The sequence below is a fragment of the Leptonychotes weddellii genome, chromosome 8 (genome assembly GCF_054177405.1).
Source record: "Leptonychotes weddellii isolate Sample4059 chromosome 8, ASM5417740v2, whole genome shotgun sequence".
Lineage (NCBI taxonomy): Eukaryota > Metazoa > Chordata > Mammalia > Carnivora > Phocidae > Leptonychotes > Leptonychotes weddellii.
This window is the reverse complement of record NC_138376.1, coordinates 36,737,071-36,754,363: the sequence shown is the minus strand read 5'-3', so window position 1 is coordinate 36,754,363 and position 17,293 is coordinate 36,737,071. Positions and strand designations below refer to the sequence as shown.

General features: G+C 35.7%; 1 pseudogene; it reads right to left on the bottom strand.

Annotated features, from left to right (window-relative positions):
* Positions 1–3,495: 3,495 nt before the first annotated feature.
* LOC115941638 (anaphase-promoting complex subunit 11 pseudogene) overlaps positions 3,496–17,293 on the bottom strand; it is a 34,295-nt pseudogene continuing 20,497 nt past the window's right edge.

Below are 17,293 nucleotides of genomic sequence, written 5' to 3'. Positions count from 1 at the left end.
AATGATGTAATGTATGGTGATTAACATAACATAATAAAATTTAAAAAAAAAAAGGATCAGAGAAAATCTCCAGAAACAATGGCAATACAAGCAATAAAATGACACTAAAAACATATGTATCGATAGTTATTTTGAACGTAAATGGACTAAATGCTCTAATCAAAAGACATATGTTGTCAGAAGGGATAAAAATAAAAAAAGACCCATCTATGTACTACTGACAAGAGATTCACTTTAGACCTAAAGACACCTGCAGACTGGAAGTGAGGATGTGGAGAAATACTTATCACATGAACAGATGTCAAAAGAAAGCCAGGGTAGCAATACTTATATTGGACCAACTAGACTTTAAAAGGAAGAGCAGAAAAAGAGACAAAGAAAGGCATTATATAATCATAAAGGGAAGAATCCAACAAAAAGATAGAACAATTGTAATATTTGTGCACCCAACATGGAAGTGCCAAATATATAAAACAATTAATAAGAAACACACATGAAGAAACTAATTGATAGTTAATGAAATATAGCAATATCAATACCCCACTTACCTCAATGGACAGATCATCTAAACAGAAAAAATAAACAGGAAATTTTTAAAAATCTGCCTTATTTTCCTCCTACACATCATGATTTGATCGATCACCACATTTATAATAACGAGATTGTTTTATAGCTCTTTCCAAGGTATTAACAGCTCTGTGACATGACAGGCAAAATTAGGAAGAATGAGAAATTCAAATAATTTTATTGTGAAAATTCAGATAATAAAAAGAAAATTAACCATTGGTTTAACTTTCATTACTATTCATCTTTATGTAGGTAAATATTTTATTATATAGTAATACAGTTTTCTTGTAAGAAATGGGAAATCATTTCAGACTTTTGAAAAGAAAAATGACCCAAAGGCATATGAAGAAAGCAAAATCTAAGGAAGATTGGCTTGTGCTATCTAGAAACCTAGAGCACACAATGACAGCTACTTACAACTCTAAGCATAGAATGTACCATTGAGGTCACTATATTTTGTATCCACATCTGCAAACATTTGCTATGCTCCCTAAAGAATGGAAGAATGTTGTGATCATTCCTACAGAGGACAGGTAAGTATCCTGGATTTTTAAATGATAGAATTAGGAAGGGAGAGTTGCACATAGTGTTATAAAGGGTACACAGATGAAACAATGATTTTCAGCCTATTTTTTGGCCACATTTTAGTATTTAAAAAACCTGGGGTCATACTTGGAAAAATTACCTGACATAAAATACTGGAGTACTTGCAATCCTATTAAGCCATCATGTTCTACAACTGGCTAATCCTAAAATCTGTGAAATCCCACTGTCATTGTTTTCTCCTATATAATCAGGAGATAAAGTTCTTCAACATATTTCTTTGCTGTCAACTTGATGGCATATGTCTTAATTCTCAGGTTCACAAGTGGTACCTGGGCTGCAGCATGTCCTATGCCTCACTCAGCAATATGATTTTTATGACAGGACTTGTTATAAAAATATATATATCCTGAATTGTAACAAAAACACATTTCATTTGTTGATCAAAATTTGGCAAAAGCTATAAAAAGTTTGGGCTACAACATGGCACATACGTCAAACTGGCTATGTCCCTTTAAGATGAATATATATGCATATGTATGCATATATAAAGAAATTTGCACGTATGTATTATTCCACCATGCACACTTTCTATCCCTAGAAATAGAGGACATTTATCCAGAATTACTTCAGTACAACAAAAGAAAGAATGATACTCAGAGATAAAGAAACAATAAGTCACATCATAAAAATAAAAAGAACTTTGAGGGGATTTTCTTAAACTCATGTGGGATATTATGATTTACAAAGCATTTTTTTAAAAAACACGTGATTTATTTTATTCAAAGAAGCAACTTATTGTATTTTAAAGTACATGGACTTGAAAGTCTGATGGATTCCAGTTCAAATCTTAACTAGTAAAAGAGGACCAAGTAACAAATATTCTGGGACCAGTTAATAACCAGTTGGAGTCTCATTTGCATCAGTGACAAAATGAGGGAAATCATAACTACTTGTCAGAGTTATGGTGAAGACTATAAATATATAAAACTCTTAGCTTACAGTTCTAACAACGTCACTCAGCAAAGACAAAGTGAGAGGTAAGCCCTAAGCATTGTACTTCTTGTGAAAATTCCAGCTAATGCCTTAGTGCTTGGACCTTAGAGACCATCTCAGGCACTGCCCTGGGCATCAAACAAGTAGCCCAATAAATTTTATGGTCAGGAGAAACTTTACTATATACATGGATGGTGGGGGACATTTAGCTAGATGCTCAGAGATAAAGGAAAATTTACTAAATAAGTTGAATTATTTTATCTCCTGAGTTCACATTTTTCTTACTCCTTAAGAAGGAAATTCAAATATCACAGAACAGAAACAGGATCTTAAGAATTATGCAGGTTCAGAAAAACTGCTTGCTAATTTCTGTATTCCAATTGAATTTCAATTGAAGTATAATTAGGGATCTCCTTATAAAAGCAAAGTATTTTTACACTTAACGCATCGTCTACATAACCTTTTAAAATTACTGGGACATTAGGCAGAGCAGGAAAATGTTAGCTACTTCAGTTTATCTCTCAAGTTATATTATTCTTTTCAGTCATAAATAGAAAAGTATAAATGGAAGAAAATTAGATTTTTAAGACCAGTTTAGTAGCTATAGTCTCATACAACAAAATAAGAATGATTTAATAGGTTGTGGGTTTTGTGAGTTACTATTAGTTTGGCATAAATTTCAAAGTCAGAACTATTGACTTAGGACAATCCTACTTCTTCAAAACCTTTAACTTATTTTTTTAATAAATAATATTTAAGATTTTAAGTTTGTGGCTCCAATATTATGATTGAAGGGACATTAAGTCAATAGTTGGTTTATATATTTGTTTACATGTGCTTAGTAATCACAATAAAATATGTGTAGGCTAACCTAATTTGGGAAATACACATTATTTTGCCCTCTTCTGTTGAGATATTGTATCAATTCTCTTCTCAGTGTCACAGCAAATGCTGTGGTTCAATGTCAAATCAGAAAATGTTGACTTAAAAGTGCCCAGATGTTTATCTGAAAATATAAACTTTTTAGTACAAGACCGAGTTCTAAATTGGATTATAAATAATGATGCTATGAAAACTGGAATGCAGAGATCTTTTCAAGTGAATGATTTTGTTTGTTTCGGCTCGGCAGTTTAATGAATTTTACTTTTTTTAAAAGAATCTGCAAAAAAATAAAAGAAAAAATAAAAGAATCTGCAAGTTTTATTAAAAATATGTTTAATTAGATTATGAATTTTACTTATCATATAAAAGTATCATTTGATGGAAAAACCGATGTAGCTCCAGTCCTCATTTCAACCCTGTCACAGCCCAAAGGGGACCATTCCCCAGGGGAGAGTATAGCTGGCCAGTCCTGCAGTTGGGGGAAGTGTGAACAGCCACAGGGTTGCCTTACTCCTTGAACTTCCACTCTTTGCAGAACATGGGGCAAAGCTGCTACACCTGCTGTGCATTGAGCCACTTGAGAATACAGTGCATGTGGTAGCAATGGGAGCACTGACCCACACCCATGGGCACCTTGCCTTCCTGGCAGCAGCCATTCAAGTCCATCTAAGAGATGCTGAGTCCTCCTCCTGGGCCACCCAGAGCCAAGTGGCCACACCCTTCCAGCACTTAATCTTTACTTACCTTCAAGGTGGTGGAGCCTCCCTAACCACGTGCTGCCCTGCCCACCTTCTGTTTTAGTGTTTTCATTTTTTAAATATATTCCCAGAAATAGAATTGCTAGATCGTAAGTTAGTTCTATGTTTAATTTTTTCTTTGAGGGTCTTCCATACTGTTTTCCCTTATAGATATACCAATTTACATTCCCACAAACAGTGTACAAAATTTCCTTACCGTTTGTTATCTTTTGTCTTTTTGATGGCCATTCTAACAGGTATAAGGTGATATTTCATTGTTTTTTGTTTTTTTTAAGATTTATTTGACAGAGAGAGACACAGCGAGAGAGGGAACACAAGCAGGGGGAGTGGGAAAGGGAGAAGCAGGATTCCCACCGAGCAGGGAGCCTGATGTGGGGCTCCATCCCAGGACGCTGAGATCATGACCCGAGCCGAAGGCAGAAGCTTGATGACTGAGCCACCCAGGCGCCCCCTCATTGTGGTTTTAATTTACATTTCCCTAATGACTAGTGATATTGAACATTTTTTCATGTACCTGTTGGCCTTTCCTATATCTTTGGAGAATATCAATTTAGGTCCTTTGCTCATTTGTTAATTGTGTTTTGTTTTGCTACTGAGTTATATGCATTCTTTATAGGTTTTGTATGTTAACCCCTTATCAGATATACCATTTGCAAATATGTTTTCCCATAAGTTGTCTTTTCACTCTGTTGGTTTCTCTTGTTGTATAGGAGCTTTTTAGTTGATGTAGTCTCACTTGTTTATTTTTATTTTATTGTTTATGTCTTGGGTGTCCTATCCAAAAAATTACTACCAAGACCCTGTCACAGAGCTTTATTTCTAGGTTTTCTTCTACAATTTTCATTGTTTCAGGTCCTACATTTAGGAGTTAAGTCTAAGTCACATTTTGAGTTAATTTTTCTGACTGATGTAACATACGGGTTTAGTTTCTTTTACATGTGAATATCCAGTTATCTGGCACCTTTTATTGAAAAGACTGTCTTTTCTCCATTGAATATTCTTGGTTCCTTTGTCAAATATTAATGGACCTTATATGCTTGGGTTTATTTTCTGGGCTCTTGATTCTGTTTCATTGGTCTACTGGACTCCTTTTATACTAGTAACATATGGCTTTGATGACTATATCTTATAGTGTAGCTTGAAATCAGGAAGTGTGTGATGAGGAGTACTGCTTTGGTTCTTTCTCAGGATTTCTTTGGCAATTTAGGGTCTTTTGTGATTCCATATAAATTTTAAGAGTGTTTTTTTCCTCCTTTGAAAAATGCCATTAGAATCCTGACAGGGATTGCTTTGAATCTATAGATGACTTCTGGTAGTATTGATATTTTATATTAATTTATCTAATCCATGAATATGGGATGTTTTTCCATGTGTCTTTTTCCATTTCTTTAATCATTGTCTTATAGTTTTTAGAGATATTTCACTTCCTTTAATTTCTATTATTTTTGATGTTATTGTAAATAAGATGTTTCAGAGAATTCACTGTATATAAAAATGCTATTGATTTTTGTATGGTAATGTTGTATCCTGCAACTACACTTAATTCATTGATTACAACAGGTTTTTTTGCGAGTCTTTAGAATTTTCTATTTCAAATTATGTCATCTGAAAATATAGATACTTTGACTTCTTCCTTTCCAATTCTGATATCACTGCTTTTTCTTTCCTGGTAGTACTAGATAGTGCAATGTTAATAGAAATGGTAAGAGTGGGCACCCTTCTTTTGTTCCTGATCTTATAGGAAAAGTTTTCAGTCTTTCACCATCAAGTATGATGTTAGCTGTGGGTCTGTCCTATAGGACCTTTATTATGTTGAGATATTTCTTTCTATGCCAAACTTAAGAGTTTTTATCATGAAAAAGTTTTGTCATGAATAGCTATTGAATTTTGTCAAGTGCTTTGGCTGTCCATATTAAGATCATATAATTATTTTCTTTCATTCTATTAATGTGATGTATCACATTGATTTGCATATGGTGAATCATCCTTGCAGTGCAGTGATAAATCCCATTTGATCACAGTGGATAATCCTATTAAAATTCTATTGAATTTGGTTTGCATTTTATTGAGAATTTTTGCATCTATGTTCATCAGGGATGTTGGCCTGGTTTCTGGTTTTGATATCTTCAAAAAATGACTTTGGGAGTGTTCCCTCCTCTTTGATTTTTCTTGGAAGAATTTGAGGAAGGTTGGTGTTAATTTTTATTGAAATATTTGATAAAATTCAACAGTGAAGCCATCTGGTCCTGGGTTTTTCTTCATTGTAAGGTTTTTAACCAATTTAATCTCCTTACTAGTGATTAGTCTGTTCAGTTTTCTATTTCTTTCTGTCTAATCATCACTTTTCTCATCTGAATGTGTGAATAATGAAATAATTATATTAAGAGAAAAATTTGATAATGCATTTTCTATTCAGAAAACACATACATATTACTTTGTAAATTGTACACATTCTTCACATAGGATTTGCTTACATGTCCAGCCACAGTAAGTTTATCCAATATATCTCATTCTATGCTATTTACATAAAGAATATGATTCCTTTGAGCAAAAATTCCTATCAAAATATTCAAAACAGTCTATACATTTAGTAAGCAATAGACTCCAAGATTTTTGATGCTTTACTTAGTAAACATGATGATGTTTAGATAAAGACATATTTCCTATTTATTTTTATTATGTTCAGTTAGCCAACATATAGTACATCATTAGTTAGAATGGCTAAAATTAACAAGATAGGTAATAACAAATGTTGGCAAGGATGTGGAGAAAGGGGAACCCTTTTACTATTTATTTTTATAACTACTTTATCATCATATATTAAGGGCCAATAACATGCCCTTACAAAAAAAAAAAAAAGATGCTTACTTTTATTACTTTCAGTACATATCTCTTTCTTGACCTATATATATATATTTTTAAAGATTTTATTTATTTATTCATGAGAGACAGAGAGAGAGACAGAGGCAGAGGGAGAAGCAGACTCCCCGTGGAGCAGGGAGCCCGATGCGGGACTCGATCCCAGGACCCTGGGATCATGACCTGAGCTGAAGGCAGACGCTTAACCGACTGAGCCACCCAGGCGTCCCTTGACCTATATAATTTAAAGAGTCGACTGACTTTACCCTATAAAGAGAGAAATTTAGTACACATAAGAATTCTTTCCCTTGTCATCAAATTTTTTGTTATTTGACTTTTAATGGTTTCCCCATTAAGTATATTAAAACTCTCTTTATTGGGGTGCCAGGGAGACTGCTTCTCCCTCTCCCTCTCCCACTCCCTCTGCTTGTGCTCTCTGATTCTCTGTCAATTGAATAAAATCTTAAAAAAAAAAAAAACTATCAAATTTACAGACTACCAATTGATTCATACTATAAAAATGAGAATATCAGGATCTATACATACTTCTGCATAGTTTCCCTAACTTTCCTATTTATATGAAGTATAGCATGACTTGTACAAGCAAAATAAAATCACATTTTAATTTTGTTACATAAACTAAAATAAAATCTGACTTTATCTTACAAGGCTTCCCAAAATATGTAATTCTATAATAAGATTATAACTGTGTAAACATTTTCGTAGAATAACTGTATTGTAGAGATGGAGACTGGAGCTATAGATAAGCATATGCTTTTCTCTATCTCCAAATAATCCTTTTAATTCAGAATAGTTCCGGCATCCAAAATAAAATTTAAATTTCTCACGTTTTATTAAGTGATTAAAAATCATGCTGCATGGGGTGCCTGGGTGGCTCAGATGGTTAAGTGTCTGCCTTCAGCTCAGGTCGTAATTCCAGGGTCCTGGGATAGCGCCCTGCATTGCATCCGGCTCTCTGCTCAGCGGGGAACCTGCTTCTCCCTCTCCCTCTGCCTGCCGCTCCCCCTCCTTGTGCGCTCTCTCTGTCAAATAAATAAAATCTTAAAAAAAAATTCATGCTGTCTGTGTGTTTTTTCCCTTCATATTTGAACCACAGATATTTTATTCAATTCTTGTTTTCTCTGGAGTTTTTATACCTTTTTAAAATATATTTTTAACACGAGGATAAGCCTCCTCCAGTTTCTTAAGGTTAGAATCTTGGGATTTTCTAATGTTAATCAAACTGGTGGTCTTATATATCCATTTGTCATCCTGGAGCTTCTTTGGTTTATTTCATAAATGAGATCTACTATTTCCGGAGTAGCATGGCATCATCCTTTCCAGAGTATTTTAATGGCTAGGATATATAGTTATTTCTTCAAGATAATGTTCAAGAGGAATTCTTTTTAATACTTGCCTGCCAAGATCTATTTCTCTTGTTAACATTTGGTACTTTTACTGGATAGTGCATTCCAGGGTTAAAGTCATTGCTACGTTGTTTTCCAACATCAGTGCTATCTTCAGGCAAGTTTGGTACCAATTAAGTATTTTCCATGAAATGGTCACCCAATCCCTGTAATGGTATCCTATGCCTTGGTCCTCTCCCTCAGAACCATGGAATCTTTGTTTTCATTCTAGAATATAGAAATTTTATGACAGTATTTCCAAATGTAAATCTTTTATAATTTTTTTTCTATCCTTTCTAAAATGCCTATTATATGGGTCCTCTACTTTTTTTTTTCCTTGTATTTTCCATTTCTTTTAGTTTTACCATTAACACATTTTTATATTTCATATGTTCTTACTTTCCCAATCCTTTGTTTTTCCCCAAAGCATTCCTTCTAGCTTATGGAGTCACTGTTCACTCAAATGTCTCTAAGGATACTAACTAGATATTTTTTATGTTTTTCTTCTTTTACATTATCATTTTTCCTCAGGTGTTAGTTTTTCTTTGTTCTTCTTGACCGTTCTCTTTGGATTACTTGCCTTTCTCAAAAGTCTAGTGATCTTTCCTGGTCAATACATATTAATGAATAAAATACTGTACTGGTAAATACAGATGTTGGAGGTTTCCTCTGAAAATGCATTAACCTATCCCTTCACTCCCAAAAGTTCTTGTTCCTAAATTGGGTGGCTGACTGCAAGCACTGTGTGCATAGTCTGCCAGACTTCACTTTAGAATAAGCAGGCTGTGGAGTGGTTACAAACTGGAAACTTACTTTATGCAATTACTTCACTATCTTTAACTGAAATTTTTGACTTCTATTTTTAGTATTCAAATAATAAATGCTGTCATATCCTCTTCCAGAGGAAAATTCTTTTACTAAGAAAGTATAGTAGCTGGGTCTACAATCTAGTCATATTTTATAAAAATTTCTAAATTTGAGTACAAATCAAGGGTATCCAAGAGTCTTATGACAATAGCAAGTGTTGGAAATCTGTCTCAGTTTGTGATAATCCATAAATATTAAAGACCATGGACACATTGGATTTTGGATCCTCACTTCTCTATATGCCCTCCATGGATGGAAGAGTTATAAGGGATCTTAGGTTCTTTAGTGTTCTAGATATAATTTCTTTGTAACAAACTGCTTCAAACCTTAGTGTCACAGAAAACCATTTATCATACTCAGGGATTCTGTAGGATAGGAATTTGGACAAGGCACAGCAGAGACAGGTTCTCCCTGTCCCACTACATTTGGGGCTTCAGATAAATGATGCAAAACCTCGTTCCTAGAATGATCCAAAAGCTCATTCCCTCATGTATCTAGAGGTCTATTCTGACTGATGGTCAGCAGCCTCAGTTACTCTCCACATGTTTTTTTTTTTTTAAGATTTTATTAATTTACTTGAGAGAGACAGAGAGCATGCGCATGCAAGAGAGCACGAGCAAGGGACACGGCAGAGGAAGAGGTAGAAGCAGGCTCCTGGCTGAGCAGGGAGCCTGATGTGGGGCTCGATCCCAGAATCTGGAATCATGACTTTAGCTGAAGGCAGATGCTTAACAGACTGAACCACCCAGGTGCCCCTCCACATGGTTTTTTAAATGGACTATGACAGCTGGAGTCCAAAGACAAGAAAGCAAAGAGCAGGCAGATTCCTATCACCTATTATGACCTAACCTCAGAAATCACATAGTATCATTTCTGTCACGTTCCATTAATTGAAGCCAGAAGCAAAAATAAACTACCTCTTGATGGGGTATGACAAAATTCTGGAAGAGAATTTGGCCCTGGAATATTGCTGTGATCATTTTTGCAAATACAACCTGCCACCGTCTACCATCTGTCCCAACAATCTCCATCCCTTCAACATGCAAAATATACCCACCCCTCTCCACTTACTATTGGCTGTGCTAATTACTTCAAAATGTAGAACTCAGTAGAGAGAGTGTTTCTCTGTTTCCTGTTACCAGCTGAAAATTTTAAGGCTGAAAGTTAGAATTCTTTGTAGGCTTATCCCCTCATGTCAGACAATTGATGTCTTTTGCATGGGGCCTCTGTTCCTCTCCACGTGGGCCATTTTGAACTTCCTTAAGCTTGCTGTCTGAACTCTAAAGGTGTGTGTGTGTGTGTGCGTGTGCAGAGAATAGGAGGGAAGAGAGGAAAGGCACTCTAGGGGAAAGTCCTATCCCATTTTATGATATAGCTTTAAGAATTAGTGTCATTTCAGCTGCTTTTTAGTTGTTGAAACAGTTAAAAATCTTGTCTGCATTTAAGGGAGAAAGAAATAGATTTCATTTACTTGAGGAGATGGGCAGATCTAAAAGAGCATTTGGCCATCTTTGGAAAATAAAATCTGCCACACTTGGTTCTGTTCTACTTTCTATGTTGAAGGGCAGTGAGAGAGTGGGCAGCAAGAAAATATTCATTATAGCCTAGGAACAGAACCACACTTGCAAAAATTTCTCTTTGTATCATTCAATTCGTCTGTACTTTGCACCCTCTAAAATCAATCATCACATCTCTAGAATCTTCAGGCTTTGGAGTGTGTAAGGGTGCCTTTCTGTTTGTGTGAGTAGTGCCCGTGTCTCTGTGTGCAAGTGCACATGTGTGTGTGTTTGTGTGAGAGCGCACGTATCTGTGTGTGTTAAAGGATCCTTTCTGCCATTCTTTGTTTAATCTGTCTTTTCTTGCCCTGAGCAGTAAGCAGCCAGTCTGAGATCCAGGAAATGATCGTTAGGGGGATGAATATGGTTCTGTTTGTATTCAGACCAAAGTCTAATTCAAATAGAAGCTGACAGTAAATCAACAAGAAAAGCAAACTTGGGACATTTCCCTCTTGTAAGAGTGCTGACTCATTTCCTCATCACATTAGAGAATGTATTACAGTCCTTATATGTTCTTATAGTGACAAAGGAGATAAGACTATGTGCTAATGGGCTTTGTTGGACTCTGTTCTCTGTGATTCAGCATCATTTCATGGCTAAAGCAGCAGAGACAAGAAACATATGTTTATTTTTTTAAATTATAAGTGAATACAGTATTGTTTTTCCTGCTAGATCTTAAATAATCATGAGAATACAACAATATAACTTGTGTAATTGGAAAGAAAGAAGTATTTAAAAAAGACAGTATGAATGTACCACTATCCCACACCCTAGTGAGAGAAAAATTAATACTTAATCAGCTTGATCTGGTGATTTGTATTATCACACCAAGATTAAATTAAAACTTTTCCCCCCATAGAGATTTTCATACTATATAAAACATGTATAGTGAGATTTAATAGATCTATATGAAGACTCTAAGCAGCTGACTAAATATCATGAAACACATATTAAGCAATTGGAAAAGATATATTTAACGTATTACAGTGAATGTTCTTATAGTGAGAAAGGAGATAATTCAAAGAGTAAACATTAAACAACCTCTATGTTGGGCACAGTCCTAAGATGTATGTACCGTAAATAGGTAAAAACCTGAAAATAATTTAAAAACAAAAATCTATTTGTAACCTTCATGTGCTCAGCATTGAGCAAGGCAATTCAGTACTTAGGAAGGATGTACTGTGTCCTTTAGAGATTTTTTTTTAAATTTAATTTTATTATTATGTTAATCACCATACATTACATCATTAGTTTTTGATGTGCTGTTCCAGGATTCATTGTTTGCGTGTAACACCCAGTGCTCCATTCAGTACATGCCCTCTTTAATACCCATCACCAGGCTAACCCATCCCCCCACCCTCCTCCCCTCTAGAACCCTCCATTTGTTTCTCAGAGTCCATTGTCTCTCATGGTTCGTCTCCCCCACCGTATAGGTCTTAAACTATAAAACTTGTTATGAAAGGTATTGTTGATAAGTGCTAAAACAATATCTCCTTTCTATTCAGTACTATCTCAACATAGTGTGGATAATTTAGCTGCAGTAGTGACTTGAGTTTACCACAAGCAAGCAGTTACTGCAAATGCAATTTTGATGCCAGATACTCCCTGAAGGGACCCGCCTAGATGCTTGATATAGGAGAGACAGGTTGGCTTTGCCCAGGGCATTTCCTGACACAGTGGATGGTATTTCCTTTGAAAGTTGGCTAAGGTATTTAGCCTGATGCAATAAATATCTGTCCAAAACTCCACATCAGTGAGGGTGGTGGAAGATCACAGATGTTGGATGAGGACAAACTGGGTTCAAATATCAGTTTCATCATACACAATTTGTGCCTTAAGCAAGTTATATAGGGCCTCTGAACCCCAGGTCCCAAAGAAAATAAAACCTGTTCATTTTACAAGTTTATCGTGAGGATCGTGTAACTTGTTAGGGCAGGAACTATGTAAACACAGAGTTCCATACCAACTTTAATTATACTTATTTTCCTATGGACAAATGAGAACCAGTTTTCCTTCCCATTAAATTTTCATCAGTGTCTGCTCCTCTATCATACCTGAAGATTTATACTTTGAGAGTGTTAGAGCCTATTCCCTTTCTGTGTTTCCCAGATATACTTAGGTGCCAATTACTAGGGATTCTTTATTTCTAAAACTGAATAAGAATTCAGGATTAAGGTCCAAGAACCAGGGAATAATTGAAAAAAAAAATTTTGATCTGCAGTAAACCTTGAGGGATATTTTCAAGTCTAGTTTACTCAGCACAGTCTGCTTTCTGTAAATAAAGAACACGGAATTCAATAGGATTTTCAGAAATTTTCAGCTCCTATGTTGTTCCTACTGAGCATTACTGTTCCATAAACATTACCCTAGTTTGGGAAATTGCCAGAAAACTTAGGTTGGTACGCAATTAAGTTTTCTGTCTTTTTTTTACTATTCTTTACTCTGACAGATTTCTTCCTTTAGCTCTCCCAGAAACAAATAGAAATCCTTCTTTCTTTGGGTCTTACTTCCATGTTGCAGCCAATTTGACTCAACCACAGTTATACTAAATACCATCTTTAAGAATAGTCAAGTCCTAATTGTCCTAATAAAAACTGTCCCCCAAAAAGCCTGTAACAAAAAGCTACTCCTCTGTGGTGGGGCTTCTTGTCTTAGTCACCAGCTTGCCACTACTGGAGAAGGATGTTGGCTGAATTCATAAATGTGTATATCAGGCAAATACAGCATGGCATTTTTTGACTTATCTGTCTTTTCCTTGCAGTAGTTCCTTGCCAGCAGAAGGGGCATGCTACCTTTTTCAGCATATATTCTGAGCATCTCTGTGGATCACAACTGTGTAGAACACTATCTCCTCTTTTCTGGGTCAGAACATAGTGGAACAAATATGTCTTTAGCAGATAAGCATTTTCATTTTTACGGTCATACACAAAAGCACAAACATCTACAGAACAGTGTACCTACCATCCCTAATTGAGTGAATAAAAAGTAGCTGAAAACCAAAAGCTGGATAATGAATTAAAACAGTACCATAAAAATAAAATGCAGATAATTAGAATCTAAAATAGTTGTTTTTAAAGTTCTACAGAGGCCCTTTAATGGGTGTGTTTATGTTTATATATAGCAGATGGCTAGGAACATGCAGTGCCTGTTAATTTTAAAAACATTTTGGAAATAGTAGGCAAGTAATGTTTCTCCTAACCAATACATGTCCTCCTTTGCATGTCTTCCAGAATTTGTTTACTAGCTGCCATATTGGCTCTATATATGTTCAATAAGTTTTCTTCTCTTTTCTTCTTCTATTGTGGTAATTTTACTTAATTTGTTTAATGTGGTACCAGTACCTTATGGGCTGAGGGACAATCAGAGTGGTCAAGTAGTCCTGGCTATTTTAGAAAAAAAGATCTGCCACTGTTTGCTCTTGAGGGACTTTCTAGGGAGAGTAGACTGAAGGTCACATCTGTGAAGATGCTCCCATCATCATAGGGCAGAAGTTTCTCCCAGAGAGAAAAGTAGTGACATTAGCCTTGATTCTCAATCATCGTTAGTAATGGCTCTGTGAAAAATATTTCTGTGGAGGTCATTCTGTTGAACTTTAGGCAATATCCAAGCATAATTGCTCAAAATCCTGGGCGAGACCCGACTGTGGCTACAGTGCATGGCGCAAATTTATCAGGATAGAAAGTTGAGCCATTAGAGATGACCAGAGGCTAGAACCACCAAGACTGGTCAGTGCACACAAAAAGCATATCAATCAGGAATAAACCCAAAAACCTTCAGAAATATTCACACTACAAAGGCATTTCCATTCAACTTCACTGAACTATGGCCAAGATTTTCAAGAGTTTAGCTGCTTCCTTTTCTAAGAGAAGAGCCATAAAAAAAGTCCACTGTGAGATGCAGGCAGTTATCCAGGAAATCTAATTCCTTCATAAAAACGAAGTATTCTCCATGAAGAGAGAACCCAAAAGAAACTTCCAGGTGACCAACACTGCACAATACACAGTTTGAGGGCCTACTACATGTATCCTTTAAAACTGAAATTTAGGGGCACTTGGGTGGCTTAGCTGGTTAAGCCTCTGACTCTTGGTTTCAACTCAGGTCATGATCTTGGGGTCGTGAGATTGAGCCCCATGTCAGGGTCCACATTCAGCTGAGGGTCTGCTTGCAATTCTCTCTCTCTCCTGCTGCCCCTCCTCCTGCTCACACTTGATCGTGCTCTTTCTCAAAATCTTTTTTTAAAAATTAAAAAAATAATGGAAATTTAGCTTGTAATTCCTACATTTATTCAGCAAATATTTATTGAGCACCCACTGTAAGTCAGACACTAGTCTAGAATAATCAGTGAACATCACAAAAAGTCTCAGCCAGGGAGTTTCCATGCAAGTAAATAATTCAACAGGTAAAAAGAAGTGTAGTTAAGAAGGCTGACAGCTTTCAAATCACAATGTCATTCAACTGGTAAGTAGCTGAGTCTGAATTTGAACCCAAAACCAAAACCTGTGTTTCTCCCACTGAGCAAATATACTAAAAGTGGGTCTGCATACCTATATTAATTACACAAAACCCACTAGCAATTTCTCTACAGTTAAGAGGATTTATGCCATTTGTACTATAAGACTATCTAGTTTTCTTTTAAAAGGTTTATTTCCAGACAATGTTCATCTACCATTATGAGAAAAAAAATCCAGGATTTTAGACACTGTAGATTGTAAAAATTTTGGTAAAAATCATATTTATACTATTTAAGAGGGCATATATACCGTACTCTTTATATTCTCTCAGTATAGGACTCTATATACTGAAAGATGCCATGAAAGAATCAGGCAATTATTAAAGAGACTGACATTTTTAAAGAGTTTCTTAAAATATAAAAGTTATGTTTTTATCTAGTCAAAACTAATATGCTAGAAATTAGTTGATTTCATCTTTTAATGCATTTTATTTTTAGTTTTTGCAAGTTCATAATCTAATATGAAATCTCGTAGGCTATTTTGAACGAGACATTCAATTGACCTCTTGATCTCTCAATCCAGAAGATGTCAATGACTGCCTGAGGGCAGCCTCACAGAGCATAGATCTTCCTTGATTTATGACGGGGTTATGTCCCAATAAACCCACCATAAGTTGAAAATATCATAAGTCAAAAATGTATTTAATACACATAATCTACTGAATATCATAGCTTAGCTTAGCCTACTTTAATCATGCTCAGAACACTTACATCAGCCTACAATTGGACAAAATCAATAAAACAAAGCCTATTTTATAATTAAGTGTTGAATATCTTATGTCATTTATTTAATACTGTACTGAAAGTGAAAAACAAAATGATTGTGTGGGTACAAAATGGTTGTAAGTGTATCATTTGTTTATCCTCATGATCTGTTGGCTGACTGGGAACTATGGCTCACTACTACTGCCCAGCATCCTGAGAAAGTATTATACTAGTATTGTTAGCCTCAGAAAGATTAGAGTTCAAAATTGAAGTACAGTTTCTATTGAATGCATATCACTCTCACATTACTGTAAAGTCAAACCACGGTAAGTTGGGGACGATCTGTACCATATACTCCAACATGTGGAAGACAGAGGTGAGAATTCCCATAATCATCACCATGAGATGTCTAAAAGTTTGTTGGTGGTCTCCAAGATGTCCCACGGTTAGGAAAGGTAGGAAAATAAAAAGGATCATGGACTAGACAAGAGCTGTGGAGATGAAGGCCATTGACGAAGGGGAGACCCATCAACACAGGATATGGATATGGCAACATGGCAGGGGGAAAATCAGTTGTGTTGTGTGTAGGGGGAGGGGGTGGCAGAAACTGAGAGGATAATGGAAGGCAGTGGTCAGATTTTGAAGGGCCTCAAGTACTCAAGTACTAAGCTAAAATGTTTGTTTTGTTGATACTTTGAGGATCACTGAGATATTATAAGATGGAAAATAACATGGTCTTATTTTGGTTTTAAAAAATTATGTTACCTGCTGTGAGGAGGGTAAAGTAGAGAGAATCAAGTCGGGTGGCTATCACAATAGTGACAGCTTGAATTATAGCACTGGCAGCAAAGATGTGAAGAGATATATTCAAAATATATTTATGAATAAAGTCAGCAACACATCTTCAGTGAATTGATTGAGTAGATATCGGGTACTTAGAATGAGGTGACTAGGCTGATTCCCAACTGTCTGCCTTAGATAGCTTGATAGAATATGGAGTCTAATTAGGGGAACAAAAGAAACAAGTTTGGAAAAAAGAGGAGTCAATTTTGGACTAGTGTTTTGGCACAAATGGATGTCCTATCAGCTAGTGTAGTGAGCTGTTGGATACATTGTTCCATAGTCCTCTGATAAATCTGAACTAATGGAGAAATAAAAGGAAAAAAATCCTGCAGGCAGCCAAGGCTTCCCAAGTAGCCCGGTTCACAAGTAGCATCTCTTCTGGATTCATCACAGTCTGATGTCTGGTTCTCAGTATCATAGACCCTGGGAAATTATTTATTCAGGATCCCAGAATTAATGGGACTAAAGTGTACTGACTCACACTAATAAAATTTCAAGGAAACCAATGTATAAAAAAGGAATATAACTGTATAAAGTTACTAAAATAAAAAGTAATGATTAAGTACTTTAAATACTCACCAATCTACCATTTTCATTCTACCCTCTAAGCAGTTTTCAGGGGAAGCCTAAGAATCAGAAAGTTGCTTGAGGAGCACAGAACCAAAATACTGATAATGCCAAGATAGGAAGCAAGATGGAGGAGTAGGAGACCTGGATTTCATCTGGTCCCAGGAATTCAGCTAGATAGGGATCAAACCATTCTGAACACCTACGAACTCAACAAGAGATCAAAGAAAAGAA